Source organism: Triturus cristatus, chromosome 7, assembly GCF_964204655.1.
Source record: "Triturus cristatus chromosome 7, aTriCri1.1, whole genome shotgun sequence".
Taxonomy (NCBI): Eukaryota; Metazoa; Chordata; class Amphibia; order Caudata; family Salamandridae; genus Triturus; species Triturus cristatus.
The window spans coordinates 430,658,345-430,678,647 of NC_140590.1; the positions used below are offsets into that span (position 1 = coordinate 430,658,345).

A 20,303-nucleotide genomic window follows, 5' to 3' on the forward strand; every position below is an offset into this window, starting at 1 on the left:
TGATATGTCTGCCCATGAGAACATTCTATGTCACAGCAAATTATTTTATTAGGATTCCTCATCATGAACTTTCAAAGACAGCAAATTGATTCAGATAATCAGAGTTCAGAGCAGTTCACTTGTGGGGGAAGAACAATCATGTGGTTTTAGTGTCAGCTGTTTGGAAGCAACTTTATTAAAGCCAGATCCATCTCGATGCCAGGTTTCAGGCCAAACTATTTATAAAGTTTTATATAGAGGGAACATGACCCAAGGGGGGATCAGAGCGCTTCATAATGTTTAAGGAGAATGGTAGTATAAAGACCTTTTTCATCAAGGACGGAACAAGTTATAACAGAATCCACATGAGAAACCACCACAGGGTTCAAGGCAGACAAACAACAAAAATCCAAATACTAAGGTGGCCGAAACATTAACGGAGTCCATGTCATGAAGGAGTGTTCATCATACATGGTCTGAAACTATACAAATGATTTTCCTTTATATCCATTTCAGGTGAATTGACTGGCCTTCCTGGGCCTGCGTTGGACAACCATGATGTAACGTAGTTTAAACGTTCAGCATGAAATGTGGTCACAGCTTGCATGTAATATGTTGACAGGACTGCCTTTGATCTATGTAGAGTTAATATTTACCAGAGCCAGGCAGTGTTGGGGCCCTTTAGCGGTTTGATAGGCTGTGATGGATAGCGTTGAGACACTCATCCAGTTAACACTTCAACAATCTTATGCTGGCAGGGGTACAACAATCCAGAACTCCCTTCAGGTTGAACTCTGCCTACTCTCTGTCTCGTGACCCTCAGGCTTGACTCTAAACTTAGATTTGCCGCGGTGTCGCTATTTCCAGTGTTATGCAACTTCTGCATTCGCCCCTCATGCAATGGTTGGATCTTTTTGATCAGCTAAGTGTGGAGTTTCTTGCCCTCGCTGCTGTCCTAGAATACTTTTGTAATATTACAGCGTGGATTATTAAAGGCGGGACCTCAAAGCACACGATGAAACCTAAGAACACACCTAGTGCTGGATGGAATATAAATGTATAAATATGAAATTGCTAAAACCAGAATGAGTCGGTTGCCTTGCATGAATTCAGTCCTCTGCGTTCCGAGAGCTTAATGGTTTTGGCAAGGTTTGAAAAGACACCGTAAGTAGAAGCATCGTTAAAAGTAGAGACATTATTAACAGTAGAGAAATGGTTAATAGTAGACAGCTGAGAAAACATTAAAAGCAGCGAACCCTAAACACGTCAAATTGTCATCAGCAGACACTGCCGCGTTGGTTTCACATTTCCCATGCGTTCATCCATCTGTGTGGCTGCTGAGAGGCACAAACCACATTGGATGCTAGATCTGGCCCTTTAGTCCATGCACTTTGCATGTTGCATTTGTTGCTGTGTTTTCACCTGACCACACACAGGCTTGAAACTCCCAGCATGCACAAATGCTGCTGAATAAAAAGTCCTTTAGCAGTTAGAACACAGGAAGTGACACAGGGTCATGCGTCCTCTACTATGCATCACCCAGTACCGTCACTGCACATCACCCAGTGCTATCCCTCTGATAAGGCACACCCTGCGCCTCTCTGCTGCATATCACCCAGTGCACCCCTTGAAACACATCACCAGTTGCTTTTCTGAGTTGCAAGAGCAGGGCTTCCCTTGTGCACATGCCTCTCTTGGCCTGTTGCACACACCCTCCTCTGTCCCCTTCTGCCGTCCACCCGTTGCCCTTGGCTGCACGTCATTCCGGGCTCCACTAAAGCTCAAACCCCTGTGCGTGGTGTGACCCCGTCTGAAAGTGATACGCCTCGCACACAAGAGTTGGCTGTTTCTTTACAGTACTGAAGGACACCTGATGCAGTAAAAGGAAATACATGTTTCCACCAGTCTTGTTTCTGCTCTTGTGCAGGCCCTAAGCAAACAAAGCATTAGGTTGGATAGGTAAAGCCTGTGTATATAATGTGAGTCCTAGACCGTTGAAGCAGTCCTTCTACACGTTACAAGGAGCATGTAATTAAATATTACTGCACTGAAATATGTTTTAAGCCACAATTCTATAACAGATCACAAAAGGCTCTTCAAAAGTCCCACTGGTAAAGTAAATATGTAAACAGATGCCTAGGATGCTTTGCCCATTCTTAAATGAGTTGAATAGATTTTAGCAGCGGTGGATGAAGGTGCCTTGGAAAGGCGGACAACTTCCCACGTCTGGGTTTAGCCAATTAAGAAATATTGATGTCTGCTAAGTGGGTGAGGACAATTTAATGTGTTTAGACAACAACCCAGTGCAGCTGGCTTTAAACACAGTCTGTGATGTTTTCTTATGGCCCTTACCTCTCCACGGCACAATAAATGCCTTTGATGGAGACAAGAAAACAGAGAAGATTGCCCATATTGCAAGCCTCCATCTATGCTGGTTTGATAGCAAGCAGTGGCTGGTGGAAAGCCGCAGTGCACCTTGGGAGTTTAGTTTGTGATTGGCCAATCAGCAACCAGCACTAGTCTATATGGTGCTTAGGTGGGAGCTACATTTGATCACACACCTCCCCCATATGCCCCAGGGACAGAATGACTAGAAGACCCTCTATATGGAGGTGTTGCAGGGTTCTGTCTCCGCCCAGCCTGGACAGTGAGGGTGCAATGAAGCCACGGAGAGAACTGTTTACAAATACAACAGAATACCCCCATAGCAATGTGAAGCTCCAGCACACAGAACGGAACACCTGGTGCATCACTACAAGGTCATCTCACATCTATCAGGATAACTGACCTTGCCCCCGCCACACCGTCCCGTGTCAAGGTTTGATCAATTATTTACAGAGATTCATTTTTTTTTCTCTGCTGCCCACTCAAAAATGCTTTGAGTGCCTAGGGAGGTCTTTCTGCACAGAAACGTTTTATTGGTCAAGTCGGATATTTTTGATTTAGGTTTTGCCAATTTATGGATAAGAAGTTATGAGACTGTTGTCCCTTCACGGACTACATCTTTCTCAGTTCTCACTTTATCATTTTTCATTGACGTTGTTGTAGTGATTATTCAATAAATCAGTCTGTTGATAATTAGTTTAACCGCTTCCTCATTTATCCACTATCAATTTTGATGCTTGTATTGCCGCACCCCGTCACATGCCCTCTCCCCAAACATTTCCTAAGACTAGCCCTTTATCCTCAGCTCACCTTCCCACAAGGCAGGTTGAGAATACTTCCTTCAAACCTCTGGTTAGCCTCCACAAAGCCAGCTTTATCGGATTATTTGGGAGAGCTGGACTTTAGCCATGATCATCTTTGGCCCACCTCATCCATTAGCTTGTGGAAACGATTTCTAAAACTTTTTTTTTTTTTTTTTAAATGGTCAATATTATTTTTTCTTTGTTCCAAATATTTTATTCGTTTTTTTATAAATAAATTATAGAAGAGAAAGAAGAAAAACAACAAATGCATAACATACATACATATATCAAAGGCCCAAACTCATTTAAAAGTTATTCTGTTTGGGGGAAAAGGGAGCAGAGTAGGGCTGGGGTTAGCTATGTATGGAGTTTGCTGAAGCAGAGGCAGAAGAATGAGCAGGGCCCGGGGTAAAAGCAGGGCCCGGGGTAAAAGCAGGGCCCGGGGTAAAAGCAGGGCCCGGGGTAAAAGCAGGGCCCGGGGTAAAAGCAGGGCCACTGGTTAAATCAAAGGCCTGGAGTAAAAGCAGGGCCCGGGGTAAAAGCAGGGCCCGGGGTAAAAGCAGGGCCCGGGGTAAAAAGCAGGGCCACTGGTTAAATCAAAGGCCTGGAGTAAAAGCAGGGCCCGGGGTAAAAGCAGGGCCCGGGGTAAAAGCAGGGCCCGGGGTAAAACCAGGGCCCGGGGTAAAACCAGGGCCCGGGGTAAAACCAGTGCCCGGGGTAAAACCAGTGCCCGGGGTAAAATCAGGGCCCGGGGTAAAACCAGGGCCCGGGGTAAAAGCATGCCATAAGCAAGCAAGGAGTTTCTGTGCCTTGTGAAAGGGACACTTGAAGGCACAGCTGGAGGGGAAGCTGTAGTGGCGGCTGGAGGGAAGCTGTAGTGGCGGCTGGAGGGAAGCTGTAGTGGCGGCTGGAGGGGTAGCTGTAGTGGCGGCTGGAGGGGAAGCTGTAGTGGCGGCTGGATGGCCAGCCAGCATGCGGTCACCTTTGTAACCGGGAAGGATATCTGCACTCAGAATACTTATACCAATCACTAATAGTATGACGAATGACTGCAGTAAAGGGCTGGGGTCTCTTCCTTTCCAGCTAAGACGAAAAACTGAGGGACAGATCTGTTGCCAGAGATTTATTAGAGCTCCTTCGTCGATTTAACTAAAGTGCGGTGGTAAAGCACTCTAATCCTCAAGGGTCAGGAAATGCAGTGTTTTCAGTTCATGTATTCATTGAAACAGGTACACCTCTCTCGTGTGATAGGATAGTTAGTAATGGCTACTGATGAAATATACACTGATAAAACTATATACGTTTTTGGTAAAAAGAAGAAAAAAAAGTCTGTAAAGCAAGAGTATTTATTAAAAATGTTTTTCCAAACAATAATTCTACTCCAAATGAGAGCCATCTATCAAAATAGATGTGAAATCTCAAAAATAGTTTCAACTGGTGATATCATTACAGAAAATGACATGGCACAATGCACACAATGTCAAGAATCTATAGGTTTTGCTTCATAGTAACAGCACAGCAAACATTGCACGGTGTGCCAGCTGCATGCACTGTATTCGTGCCTGGCTGAAAATGGCACCACGAGTGGTTTTCACACCTAGACTTCGCCGCCACTTCTTTAACAAGACCACTTTAAAATGGTGAAAATAGAGCTGTGCTTTTCACACGAATCAATACTGAGGAAGAATTGAAAAGAAACAATGTAAAATAAGTAACATTTCAGAAATAATTATTCACAGCCAATAAGAATTTGTGTTTCATTTAAAATAAATAGCATTGTTGCGTTTCTTAAGATGCTAAAATCGCCACACTTTGCTTGTAACTTCTACCCCTGCTCTATCAATAATTTAGATTATGATATTATGCTTCCTCAGTTTAAATGCAGTCATTTATTTTTGTAGCATTGCTCGAATCTGAGTTTAATACATAATTGATGTTCTAACACAGCTGCACTGTGTGATAATTAGACATACTAATCATGAAATAGATATTTCAACAATGGAACATCTGATTTTATCCTGCACAATTAATTCTGCAATGGAACGAAAGCCTTTATTTTGCTAAAAGTGTATTTATAGTACATGATGAGTCTTAAACTTAAAATGCCACTTTTTAGTGAATACAATACTTAATTTTCGTCCTATTATGTATGCCACAAAGCGCTTAGAAGGACATGACGACTGAGCTCGTCAACATTCTAGCGAAGGCAGTCACGTGCAAAGACAGCAGCTCATAGCCAGTCAAGAATGACTGGTAGGTACAGCCTTAAACACACATCATATGAGCACATGCACTTCTCCCAAACACTGTGATGTTACCCTCCTTCTGGGTCATGAGGGATACCCCGGAATGGTTAAACCTAGATAGCATTATCCTGCCGGAAGAGCGGTGCTTAGGGTGATGACGTACATATACATGCAATCAATCAGACAGGAAGAGGGACTAGGAGCCACATGGAGTATGCCATTAATTTCACCAAATTTTTCTCTACAATTTTCAACAATTGAATTTATCCCTTGGTACCCGCTTTTGCCGTGAGTTAGTTGTTACAAATGTGGAATCCCTACAAAATTGCACTGCGATTACAATTTGATTATGAAGGTTCAGGAGCTGAACACATGATATCTATCCCCTGATGTAGGTACACGTGCAACCTATTACTGAGGCCTACACACCAATCAGGCCCATCTTTTAGGAGCTGATGATCCCTCCCTAAACTGCTGAACTGAACGCTCTGTCGTACCACAAATACAGCTCACCCAAGAGCTAATTACCAGTCACCTTAACCTGTAACATATCCTTGAGGCAACAAGCTCACAGTTCAGGCTGCAATATGTTGCTGAAATTGTGACTTCTCTCTGTTGTGCAATCAGTGGTTCCTGGCTTGTACGGCACTCTCTTATAGATCATTTACTGGAAACGTGTGCTGTTAAACCAGGGTGAGTGAAATACACAAGGAGATGCAACTACCTCTGAGAAGCCAAATTGGGCAAGGTTGGGAGATTAACTTGGAAAGTTATTATTTTGTAAGTGGATAGTGTCCATTTAGCTAAATTACCGCAGGCCTCCATATTCTCATATAGTTTGGTCCAGGGGTGGATTTCCTGATTTGGTCCTCATGGGGTTTGAAGAATGTTTCAATGTTATCATCTCATTTGCACATAAATTGCCATATTTTGTGGCTAATTTTCTGAGACCGCTTCCCCATAACCGGTCCTTTGGAGGGCAGCCAAGACTTCAGAAGAGGACCACTTCTATCCAGACTGGCTGCACACGAATCTTTATAGGTTTTAGGATTTGCAGCCTCTCTGAATGTGTTGGGCCTTTCTGTCTACCTTTGCATGGAGTTCTAAATTACATGGAAAAGGTAAGCATGAATCTTTGGGCAGAAACCTGCCTGGATGTCTTGATCTCAGATAATGGTGGTGTGGTGAGAACATAACATAACACATAACGTGTACCTGTAAAGCGCACGTTCATCCACAAGTATCTTGGCGCTGAAAAACAGATATTTATTGTTACCCAACTTAAAGGTACTGTTTTTTTCCACCTCAGATGGATGGAAGGTTAAGTGGACCCGCCAGGATTTGAACCTGTGTGGTTGAACACAGGCCCCTGCAGAGGGTGCATTAGTCCACTGAGCCACCAGACCCAGCAGAAGTCTGAGTCACTTGCATCAATGATGCAATCCTTAGGTGTGGATACACTGAAGTATTGTGCTAGTTAGCACCAAGTGTTGTTTAGACTACAAAAAAGTACAATACTTTACTGCTTGCGCAAGACTAGCAGCAGACGTAGAGCTTGATTTAGGGTTTGGCAGAGAGGATACCCCATCGCAAAGCCAGAGGAGTACACTCTCTGCTAAGCTGAGGCGCCTCATTTAGAGTCGGCCAGAATTTAAGTACGTCAGTAGCAGAGACTACTCTGTCTCCACCACTGACATACACTACCGATGGCCTGATAGAGTAAGGCCTGTCAGAGGTTTAGCCATTTGATCGCCTGTTGGATTTAGAGTGGGTGGTAAAGACAGTGAAAACATGTAAATTCCCCCCACACCAAGGAAGATATCTCAGCTGGTGAGGCGGTCATTTTTTTTTTCTTTTCAAAAATAAAATCTTGTTTTGATTTTGTTATAGAAAAAAAATATATTGCAGGTTTGCTGTACTGCTCCATCACGTTGATGTAGCCAACCATCAAACTTCAATACATTGAAAGGAACATCTATGACAGTGGTACCTGCCAATGCAACAGTTCTCCATTGGGCCAGCGGACATCTCCAAATTTGGTAAGCGGAGTACCCTCGGCATGGCAGTAGTAAATTACTCCGCCATGTTGACGATACATACTCCATCCGCCAAACAATAAATGAGGCCATTTGTCATGATCCACAATAACAACTTTCCTGTTTAGGGTGAGAGCCATGGTTGTGTCCCAAGTCATGTTTAGCCAGTTTTGTCTGTGCTTATGCAATGGATGAAGCAAAGCATTATCAAAGCAGTATCTTAGAGCCATACATCTAAATAAAAAAAAAATACACAAAACTGTTGTGACCAAGGTGGAACTCAACTGTATTTTGTGGACTGCTCCCACGGAACCCCGCTGGAACAAGGAGGCCAACCACCACCCTCTGCTGGGGGGAAAAAGGACTTACCGTGTGACAGCTGGAGCATCTCACCCAACTGAGCACCGCAGGTAGGTGGCCCAGAGAAGAGAGCCTGTGCCTGCTAGATGCTGCCGTGTGGGTGCGTGGAAAGTCCAAATCAGCCAATCCAGAACAGGACAGGACTGCGATGCAACATGGTAGGGTACATTGCCGCCAGAGCGGGTAAACCAAACCTTGGCTTTTGGACTCCGGGGAACATACCACCATTGGTGCTGCTAAACTCTAGACTCAAAAAACTGAACTTACTAGCAGAGTTGAGGGAAGAACTCTTGAGTACGGCCTATTAGAAAAGAACTAACTTAAGTAGACCTTGGCCAACAACAGCCTTGCATGCATATCATCACATTTTCGCTCACATTTATTAACTCACACTCATTCATTTCCACTTACACTCTCTAACACTCCCTTACACTGATTCTTATATATTCTCACTCACTCACTTATTCATAGCTCATCCTCTCCCTATCTGAAGACCCATCCACCACGAGGGCCAAGTTATGCTCATGCATGACCAGCGTCACAAATGGATGCAAAAGAACTGCCTCAAACTCAACACGGATAAAAAACAGAAGCACTGATCTTCGCAGACAACACCTTCCTGTGGAAAAACTCTGGGGGGCCCACAGAACTGGGACCCTCACTATCCCCACAGACCACTCCCGTAACCTCTGCATCATCCTGGACAACAAACCCACTGTAAACATCCATACCAAATGCAGTCTTCTCCGCCTGGTTCCTTACTCTTCGCATGCCCCGAAAGATCTTCAGATGGCTACCAGTCACCACCAGACGCACCGTCACTCAAGCCCTCATCACCAGCTGCTTGGACTACGGCAGTACACTGCGCATAGAATTCACCACTCGCCTCCTGAAGAGACTGCAAACCATACAGAACTCAGGACCAGACTCTTCCTCGACCTCCCCAAATGAACCCACATCACCCCTCACCTAAAGAAACTACATTGACTCCCCATCCACAAGAGACGTCATTTCAAGATGCCAACCCACGCCTACAAAGCTCTGTACAATCAAGGACAAGCATACATCAACCACCGCCTGAGCTTCCACTAGACCTCAAAACCCCTGCACTCCGCCTACCTCGATCACACCCCACGGGTCCGCCGAAGCAACAGTGGAGGCCATTCCTTCACCTACCTCACCGCAAAGTCCTGGAACAGCCTCCCCCGCCACCTCCGGACCTCACCTTCTCTTCAGGAATTTAGAGGGAAACTCAAGACCTGGTTGTTCAACTGATTCCACCTAAGCAGCTCACGGGTGAGTAGCAGCACTTTATAAAAACCTTATTGACTTGCACTCATTTTCATTCATTATGATGCACTCTTATGGACACTGAATCTCATGCATTCTCACTCAGTACCTGTCACTGAATCTCTCACAAACACGTTCACTCATACATTTACTAAACTTGCTCACACATACACACACATTCTAACAAATACACAATCACCCACAAGGACACACACAACATACATTTAATAGCATTTTTTACTTACCTTAGCTGCAACCAAAGGTTCCATTTCATTGTGCTCCATTTTTTCTTACTATAATAATTTATAAAGCAATATCAATCAATTTTACTATAACGAAAAATGGACATAAAAAACACGGAGTCACCGTTGTGTTCTTGGCACTGATTTTGCCACCTCTGAGGTCAGGGGTCGCAAAGGCAGTGCCAGGGTTGACAAGGGCCAACTCCTGCGACCCCCAGGTTACTCCTAAATGGCTTCCATGCCATTTTGCCTTCTCAATTTTCAACAGTTAAAGCCTACCTAAACCAAGCTGGCAAACAGGGCACAAGTGCTGGCCACCCATGTTGAAAGAGGCAAAACATGCTAATAAGCCCGCTACTCCCCTTGCGGAGATGAATAATATCTTCAGCAGTAGGCTGATGTGACCCTCTCCCAGTATTAACTCTCTCATTTCATAGCTTTCCTCAATTTGTAACTCAACCGGTTGAATGTCGCTTTTAAAGACAGCACTCTCCCACCCACAAAGCATACATTTCCATCTGATTTAATTTAATCTCTACTTTTATAAAAGACTAAAAACTCCGCCAACCATCAACATTCACCTTATCTTGGGTGAGGTGAACCAATCTGTAGGACAGTAAATTATGCTCACTCTGCAAAAACGTAATATGACTTTGGAAATGCACCTAACTCAGGCACTTGGGATGAGATTTGTAAACAACTCCTCAGGGATATATAGCCAAACCTGACAACATTCACAATTCCAAAATACAGTCACTCACTAAAATATTAAGCACAATTAGTATTGTAATCAGGGAATGATTTTAGAGTTTGTAGACTACACCCAGAACGGACCACAAAAAGTATGTAGAGGTACATTCTGCTAACCTGTGCTTGTTGCATAATCTGTTCAATTTGAGAGGGGCCAATTCATAAAAGTTTAAAATCTTCCTATAGGTTCCTGCAATATTTTGAGTAGAACCTCAAGTAAGTGGCAGATGTTGGAGTACTCTTGCTCGGTCACATTTAAACCTGTAGGAAGGTAATCGCTCTCAAGGTATACAACCAGAGGTGATGACAAAGAAAAAGGCATGCAGGCCAGAGTTTAACAAGCATTGGCAAAGCCAATAGGTCTTGCCTTTGGGACCTACTGGTTTTGTCAGTGGGTTTTAGCCACACTAGGCGTATTCTCGATGTTGTGCTGGTTGACTAAAGAAGAAAAAAGGGTTATGATTTATTTGGCTGCATTATTCTATCAGGCGCACACCTACAAAAAGATTCAGACACTTTTTTTCCCCGTTTTATTGCCAATCCAAGTTGGATCTGCAAATAAATAGAAAAAAAATGCGTGAAAGTGTGGTGTTATTTTTTTGAAAAGTAGGCAGTAGACGCGACATAGTAAGGGATGGCGCAGTTGGAGGAAAGCAAATGACTCAGAGAGTGAGCAATGTGGAGCCGGAGGGGTGAGGGAGAAAAGCAAACAACAGAGTGCTACATTGACCTATGGGGAGAAACATACAGGTGAAAAAGCAGTGGAGAGGGGAGGGGCGCATTCAGGTGAGCACATCAAGGAGGGACGCAGTGGAGAAGCAAATGGTTGACAGAAAGGGCCCGAAAGAGGGGTTGTGGGAGAATTACACAGGAGAGCGGTAGAAAACACATGCACTCTCATAGCGTGCTTAACCAAAAACAAGTAGGTGGTGCTTTGAAGCAAACATTGAAAGAACATAATTTATCCATGCTCCAAGGGAGAGACAAACACAACAAAAGGAAGTAAAGTCCACACACAGCAACAAATAAGAAGCATGCAAATAAGAGTGACAATAAAGCAAACCAATGGTAGGCAAAGGGTGGGCTCTAAACCTACTAATTGTAAGTTAATACAGTTCGTGCTGTCTAGTAAGCAAGACCTAGTGAGGACTACAGGCCCCAGAATGCACAGAAGCCCGCCCCCCCAGGCTTGATTGGCTACTGGAACATGGACAAGGCAGTCTTGGTGACTCTGTGGATGCCTTACATTTGTGGTAAGTGACTGGATTTTCGGGAAAAAGAAAAGAATGCCTTAGTCAGCTGAATCAAACATATAAACTGTAGCTACTGAAACGGCCACTGGGACCTTGAATCACGCACCTGCATGGGCAGCCTTATTCAGAGTGACCAAATAGTCAAGTCCGCGCTTTCGCTCTGACGGATGCCCATCCTGCTAGAAACCTCGCTCATGTTTTGTGGAATTTTGTGCAGACCCGAGCAGCGATGTGCAAAGTGCGGTCTTGCTCCGCTGCTCGCTGCCATGTAATTCTAATGTGACAGTCTGTTTATGGTGACTCGGAGACCTTGGGTTTTATCTTGTTCGATGTGACACGTCTGTACATGATCCAGTAACGCATGTCTAGAATCGAAAAGTACACGTGGCGCCTGGCAGGAAAAATGAGAGGATGCATGTGTAAAGCTCAACAAATCGGAGCTTTCGGACTGTTCACCCATTTTTACAGTCAACAAATTACTTGAAGGATTTCTCCTGGTTACAGTTGCTTTACATTTAATCCATGTTACCTTTTTCTGAAAAGCAAAAATGTAACATTATAAGCATTTTTTTAGGTATATATAAGTAGCCCAAACGGGTATGGGATTTTGATGTTTCAGAAAGCTTGTCTGCATTACAAACTAGAAATATGGGAGAACGATAGGGACTCACCTGGGCAAGAGGGGAGTCTGAAATATTGTGAAAACTGAAACCAAACAGGGAAGCGCCCGGTACCTTCCAACGACCGGGGCTTCCCGCCTGCCAAAGAAGATCAGAGTGCACCCAGGACAGGAGAGCGCCGCCCCCTCTCTCTCAGTGCCCACATGCGTGTGCATTGTTGACAGCCCAAAGGCGTTAGCAGCGCACAGTGCTGCTCTTGCCATGCGGGGGCTTTTTACATGCGCATGACCGTTAAGGAACTGGCTTTATCTGACAATCTAACCTGGAAATTGAAACGTCACACGAATTGTAATTCCAAGAATTGCATTTATCTACTACAATGCCCTTGCGCTTTGTATTACATAGGGATGACGACAAGATCAATTAAGACACGCATCACAGAGCATAAAAGCAATATCAGATGCTCCAAGGAAACCACAAAATTATACTGTCATTTCAAAGATCTACATCACACAGCAGACTCCTTGAGATGGGTTGTCCTTGAATCACATCCAGGCATGCCACCACAATCTCTTCTCAGATTGGAACAAAGATGGGTTCATAAACTGGCTTCGGATACACGTGGTCTTAATGATGACATACCATGGGGTTCTTTAACTCATTGAAACTCACACGACACCTATATGTCAATCCCTATAAGTTAGCTTTACCTAAGGGTGGAACACCATCCCACTACATTGTGAGCGAGAGGATATATCCCTTGACTCCCATGATTACAGGGAGAAACCTCACCCCACAACACTGAGCTTGAGAGGGCATATCCTCGTTTCCCATGACACCTCTATTCCACTGCAATCCCACCTTCGAGTAATATCTCACAAAGGAAGGGATTTCATCTACCAACTAATGACAGCAACTGGATAATTTTTGACTATCTTGCAACACTTCCCCGATATACACCTCCAGGTTGGAATAAACTCACATACATTTTTTCTACCTAGCACGTCTCTCCTATGACATCAGAACACTTTTTGTGTGATTCGAACCAGAGAATGATGCTCTGTAGCGCCCTGCTATTGACAATTATATTTGGTCTCTAGGAATATCACATTATATACCTCTCCATTCCAATATGGCGCCCAAATTCGTCCCCGATGACGAGACCACCGCCGGCAGCACCTTGTCAGTCCCCCACCTATCTAAACCTCTTGCAAGCCTGCCGTTTGCTAGCCCTAGACGAATAGCGGTTACATCAACTTGCCACATCTCTTTCGTCACTCGTATATCAGATACACTACCATATATATTGATATTCACGAGCATTACTGTCCAATAATGTCTGATATGGATAAAGTACATGTCCATATATTCTTAAGCAAATGGTTACTCATATTTGGAAGGACCCCTTGACTCTCTCACGCCACACACACCATTCACATCCTAGTGGATTACCCTTCTCCAAGATGGCACCCGTGTTTACCCTTGAAACTAGACCTCTTGTCTAATTTCCCCCGCCGGTGTCCGGTAACCAATCAGCATCCATCTAGCATGATGAGTTTTTCTCTTTAACCGAGCAGCGGGAATCAGACTCCACTTCCCGGTTTCGGCGGAGCGGGGTAGGTCTTTACACCACCCTTGGGCGACTAAACTGTGAGTAGTTACTTGGAGTGCCTTAATATTCCACCTGTTACGCTGAGACTCCTCCGGTCTCTGTGATCGGCGCCCCTCGGCTGTTGTGACGGCCCGTTCCCGGTCTCCTCTCTGTCTCCTCTGAGACGCCTGGGACTGGTTGACGGATCGTTCCGCGGTCGTGGTCCTTCCGATCACGGGCCGCTACGGGGTGTTTAGCCAGCTTTTTTGTCCTTGATGATATAGCGAATTGGCGGAATACATCAAATCAAAGCATTAGCCTCTCGCTTGTCACGGGACTCGGGGGCTAGCTTGTCACCTCTCCCTTTTGATTATTACGAATAGGGAGCATGCATCTCCCCTAGCATGAGCCCCTTGCCTCTTCACTCTTTACCCTTATCTACAGTAGGCAAGTTCGCATCCCCAAGAGGCTCGCCAAGTACCGACTGGAGTGGCACTTTCTAATACGTTAGGTGAGCATCATTGCACTTAACGTAAGATTCTAAGTGGTTTTAATGATTTATATTTTTATTCCAGATTAGCTCACCTGGCACGTTTCTGCACCATGCATCCACTTATGCATGACCACCAATATGTAATGCAAATTGTGTTTACCGAAAATGCATATGAGGAGTCTTTTGGCTCCTGTTTCTTCTCTTCTATGAATTAATTGGACTAAGTGTGCGTCTTAATGTACGCTGGTGCTTGTTTTGTTCCCTTTTTCCTTTTCTATAGGCCGGTCCAGAAAGTAAGAGTCTAGTTATTCCGACACTTACTGAGGGTAGTTTTTATCACTGTAAATAATTAGTATCACACCCTCACATAGTTGTAGATAGTTGTAATCACTGGTCCTGATGAATTGCCGCTGGATCCTCCTGACCTTGTAGGCATGAAACATGTCGACCACCAGAGCTGAGTAGAGTAGTCCCTGACCCATTTAGTCAAGACTACCACCTCTCTTTTCATTTTAGCAGGGTGGTTTACTGACCTAATAAAATCATTTATTCAGACTAACCGACCCTTTTTAACCACACTCACTTTACGTCTACACCTCCCTGGCCCTCACCTGCACTCACCCTCGGCAAGGAACAAAAGATCTCCGCCAAAGAGCCCCATCTCTGGGTGCCCGTCGGGAATTGCAGCGCCGACCCGACGAGGAGCAAAACCCAGATGATGAAGCATGACACCTAGCTTGCTGGGTGTGTGAGGGTTTTAGTTCCACCAATGTGGGTTCCCCCACCCCACACAGTCCTATACCCTTTAGGCTTATTGAACACCACCCCCCACTTAGTCTAATTCTGAGGAGAGTATCCTTCATTCTCTCCTTTACGAACAGAGGAACTGTATACCCTTTCCGTTTGACGAAAACTGAAACCAAACAGGGAAGCGCCCGGTACCTTCCAACGACCGGGGCTTCCCGCCTGCCAAAGAAGATCAGAGTGCACCCAGGACAGGAGAGCGCCGCCCCCTCTCTCTCAGTGCCCACATGCGTGTGCATTGTTGACAGCCCAAAGGCGTTAGCAGCGCACAGTGCTGCTCTTGCCATGCGGGGGCTTTTTACATGCGCACGCATACGGAGGGACAAAGATGGCCTCGAGCTGTCCACATGCACGTGCATTTGCAGCTGTATGTGGACAGCCCGACGCCATCGTTGTCCCTCCATACGCGTGCACATGTTGAATTGATTACAAAAAGCCCTTGCATGGCGAGGGCAGCGCTGTGCGCTGCTAACACCAGGCGAGACCTAAAAAGCACTGGCAAAGATGAACAGTCTCCATTTGCCAATGTTTGTTTGGTCCAAGTACTGACTTCGTCAGTGCTTGCATAATGGAGATACAAGCATTGACAACGTCAATGGTGGTTAGTGGCCATCTTGGAACATTAGTTTGTATACTTGCATAATGGCTGTTATTTTACATATGGGTGTAATGTGTAGGCCATCATGGAGTAGTAGAAGAATAAGTATACAAAGCAACATTGCTATACTATCCCAAACGGCAGCATTACAATGTTTGCCAATGCTTGTGCTAAAATTCAACAAGCATTGGCAGAGCCACGAGTGGAAGCCACTTGCGCCAGACTGTAGGCAAAGGCAGACAGAGGCAGGAAAGTAGGACAAGAGACACTGAGAAGCAGAAGTGCTCAGTTCTGGCAAAGTAGGCGGGGTAACAATGAGAGGGGGTGGAGGGAGAAGTGAGCAACAAAAGCAGTGTGAGTGTCGGGAGATGCTGAGGATGACTGTGGAGGCAGAGGGATGAGAGTGAGAAACATGGGGCGGAAGAGAGAACAGGAGGAGAAAGACTTCCATTACCATGGAGTGGTAAAGCTCCAAATGTCTCAGAAAAAATAAATAAGAAAATAGTTCAATGAAGTAAACGGTGGAAGGATACATTCAACCAATAAAAAACATGGTGAAACCCAAATGCTCCGAGGGCAAGACAAACAGGAATAGGATGAAGAACCATGGAATCCAGACATGAATGGGAAATAGAAATGAAAGCCATGTGATCGTGAGCAAGGGGCCGACTCAAAGCCCATTCCAGGTATATGTAAAGGTACTGGTTAGAATGAGGTCAGCTGGAGCTGTGCAGCAAGACTATCAAACATACTGCGAGCAGTGAAAGCCAGAGATAATATGAGGCTAAAGAGGAAATAAAACTATTCACTGCAAACATCATACGGCTGGCCCCTTATCTGAGTGGTGTGCTCGCTGTTCCCACGATGGTCAAACACTATTAAAACATGCATTGTTTATCCAACACAAAATCAACACACATAGAAACTCGATGGCCCTGGTTATGGAACAGAGCAGGCATAAACACCGTCAGGATCAGGCAGTCAAGTTCCACAGTTTGGCACCGTTCAAAAATACGAATGTACAGTTAAATGTTTCCCATGCAAAATGGACGAACCGTTTGCCTTCTGCGTTTCCTGGTTAGGGCGCGTGTTTCCGCAAGGGCTGCAAACGGAGGGGGCTTCATTACATAAAGGGAACTCAGCGGACAGCGCAGGAAATAAAGAACAAATATGACTCCCCAGCGTCCAATCAATAAACAAACGCTGGGAGATCGTTGAAAGCGCGTGGAGTACGTACCCTGATGTTTTACAAGGCTTGCTGACCGAAGGCCACGCTGTGAGTGCGCTCTGGAATGTTATTGTCCTGAAAGACTGCTGGTAACAAAGAAATAAGCGGCGTCCTCGTGAAAAACAGCTAATGCAGAAATGCTGCGGAGAAAACAGAGCCAACTGCGTGTCTGGATGTTCAGCAACATCCTGAATAGGCACAAAAGCGGCCGATGCATTCACTGTAAATCCGCGCACTCACGGTCACTTTATTGTTTGCAGATGTCGTCACAACGCACCGAGGTCAAAGGTATAAGCCAGTGCTTTAAATGGGGAAAAACAAGTGCAGGTACTCATCAGATCGAGCTGGGGGCGTGGCAAGGAGGCGGGGCTATTGGCGGGACTAAGGGTGGGTCTAATGAAAAACATTTGAAGGGCTCAAGAATTTTTGAATGATGACAAATTGGTACCCTCTGCAATTTATTGTTGATGTCCTTGCATGTATTAAGTTGTACTAGTTGACAGACTATTGAAAGGTAACTATCACGTTTTCCTTTTTGTCAGAGGCACCTGTATATTAAACAAAACATTAAAAGGTGCAGAGATTTTTTTTGAAAATTAATTAAAGGAAAAAAGACTACATCCTAAAATGCAACTCTGACTCGCATCGGGTGAAAGGAAGCCATCAGTTGTCATGCTAGTGATCCTGGGAGAAGAAAGTTATCTGGGTTACAGAGCAATAATATTTCACCTTTTCATTCACTTTCAGATACTGTGCCACCCAGCAAAATCTAGTCCAAAATTCTGAGGGGCTAGTAAAGGGATGGAGGCACATATAACCATGTACATATGACCACAGTGTCACTGATGATGGTGGTCAGCAGGCCCACTGTAGCCACGGTTTCTGATATGGGAGGCACCCTGTACCCACATGTGTTTGATGCTCAAAGCTTCCCTTAGGCCTGCTCCTTCACCTCAAGTCCAAGGCTTTGCTTCCTCACTTGGGTGATTTGGGTTCCCTGGTGCTCCCACTCCTACTACGTGGCTCACTTTTTTTCATGAATACCAGATACAGCCAGCTGTTGTGTCAACTGGTGATGACCAGTCTGGTGCACCTCATAGCGCAGTAGAAGCCTACAGATTTCTAAGCTGCTGTAGTGGAAATTGGGAGGGGCATTGGGAGGGGCAGACATTTGGCACTTCTCGTTCATATCTCTGTACTGCTCACAGCCGCACACTTATGGATGCCTCCACAGCATTGTAGCAGGAAACACATGCCTGCGATTCCCCGGCTAACCATGATCCTTCCTTCTTTTGACTTCTCTGCCTGATCCCTCCGTCCAGTGCGGGGATATGTGTCCTGGCATGTAGTAGTGTGGGTGGTTCTTAAGCTCCATGCCTGGCCTGAGGGGTCTAGCCCTTTGGCCACATCTGAAATGCCAACTACATTCTTGGGACAATATTTACAGTAGTCTGTGTACGACTTTGCCAATTCACTAATTTTACATGGATGGAAATCCATTTTCATATTATACTTTTGTCACAACACACTAGTGGCACTCTGTGGGTGCAGAACTCCCAAGCGGGAGTGCTGGGTGTGCATCCAGAAGAAGGCGGCAAATGAAAGATAAACCACACCTAAAATAGATGGTTTTACTTTATTTAGCTGAAAACTCCAGTTATTTTCCCCAGAAAGTTATGTGAATTTGCATCAGTTTGCTATAAAAGGAGGTGAAGGGCTGGCTGTAAGTGTCCCTCCCCGAAGGCAGAGAGTCTTTGACATGCAGAAATAAAACAGAATTTCCCTGTTTGTGATTATTGTAGGATGTCAGTAACATTCACTGTTTGGGGAATCTAGTAATTTCTGCATCTGTGGCAGGTAACTGGATATGGGCCTGTCCCAGTATGGTAAGAGCTCTTCCTCCAGACATCCTTCCTTCCAGATGTCGGTGTCAGTCGAAGCCCTGGTCCTCACCCACCTGAATGGAGGCAACTCTCTGCCCATTAGCCTCCTTAACAATATTCAGAAACCCATGAAAACACCTTAACCACTGTAACACTTCCCATCAAGGGCTTGTAGAAGTTGGCCAAATCCACCCACACTGAAGGTATTGTATTGTTTTGTAATTGCATTTATATAGCGCTTACTACCCCTGGCGAGGCGTCGAAGCGCGTTTTCGGCGAGTAGCGCACTACTCCGGGAACCCAAGAAGGATTAGTGTTGAATTAGTATAGTGAAAATCTGAAAGTAATTTGAGTGGTGGATAGGTTAGTCAGTTATTTGGATTCAGACGGATAGCAGAGAGATAGAAGAGGGAAAAAGGTTTGCATTTATATAGCGCTTGTTACCCCTGATGGGGGTGTTGAAGCGCTTGTGTGTGGAGAGTAGCACTTATCGTTTTAAACAAAAAAAGAAATACCAAAAAGTGTGACTGAGCATGTGTATGACAGCAAAAAAGCGTACTTGACAATCTGGAATAGGCCTCGTTTCTGAGAAATGCTTGATATCAGACACAAGCATTCTGGAAGCAATTCAAAGTGTGATCTTACATCATAGAAATGAATGAGAAACGTTCACCAAGCCATGGGATGTCATGTCTTAGTCGTGTTCGAATGCTTATATTGTTAGCTACATTCAGTGTTTTCTGGTAAATACGCATTTTTAACTCCGTACACATTATTCTTCCCCTTCCAGTGTGCCCTAGTAAGGTCTATACTGTGTTTAAGTATTTTGATAAATCCATTCTTCCTCCAAGTATGCGATCTGAATTCTTATGATTGTTTGTTGAGCCTTTCATTGTTTAACTTCGTTCCAAAAAAATGAGTCACATTATGGTAAACTTTATATTAGCTGCAAAAAAAAAAAAAAACGACTTAAAAATACCACTGTCCCCTCAAAATTATTTTTTTATTCAGCTGCCGCCCCCGCTTTAGATAACACTCTTTTGGATGACGAGATACTCTCCTACCTCTACCCTCTGATGTCCCTAGCCCTTACTTACTCAGCCCCATGTCCCCTCCGATGCCCTATTTGTCTCTTTACATTTTCTCTTTTTTCAGGTGGTCACACCACCTTTCATCTTAAATGTCCCCTTGTTCATCTCATCAAATTCCTTCTCTTGCTTTTCTGGGATACCCCTCCCCCATTTAAAATACCAGTCTCTGCCACTGTAGCTGTCGCTCTGTCCTCACACAACAGGCCCCTTCCACCGACCTGTGTCATTCTCGAAAGCCTTGGCTTTCTTGGGACACCTACCCACCCCCGACTCTCATCAGATGATCCCCATCTCATCCATCAGGTGCTTTATTTTAAACCCAATGCCCAGGGCTGGCTTTAGTGCTGGTGGCGCCCTGTGCGACAATGTTTGTTGGCGCCCCCCCCCCCCAATGACCACCTCCACCACGGATTCTCTCACTAGCACCCTTCAACAGTGACCAAGTCACCATAACCACACTCTCTCAGATGCATTGAATTAGTTATGTAGCACCACTCATACCAGTGTAGGGTGTCCGAGCACTTTGCATCACACACACATTACACAGAGACAATCAATCATACGAGTGAAATTCAGTGTATAGGAAAAGTTACTTAAGCCAAAGGACTGAAAGTGTAGGAGTCACATGTCACCCATACTGGTAGGCAGTAT

The 20,303-nt window shown here is 44.9% G+C and overlaps 1 protein-coding gene across 2 annotated transcripts in view; it reads right to left on the minus strand.

Annotated features, from left to right (window-relative positions):
• Positions 1 to 20,303, minus strand: part of GAS7 (growth arrest specific 7) — a 1,339,070-nt gene that overhangs the window by 845,393 nt on the left and 473,374 nt on the right. The window contains exon 1 of one of the 2 annotated variants that reach the window (XM_085616728.1): positions 16,688 to 16,808. The exons of the other annotated variant lie outside the window; for it this stretch is intronic. The gene's annotated coding sequence lies outside the window, so the exon portion shown is untranslated. Of the gene's footprint in view, positions 1 to 16,687; positions 16,809 to 20,303 lie in introns of those variants that run through there. 2 annotated transcript variants of the gene reach the window in all.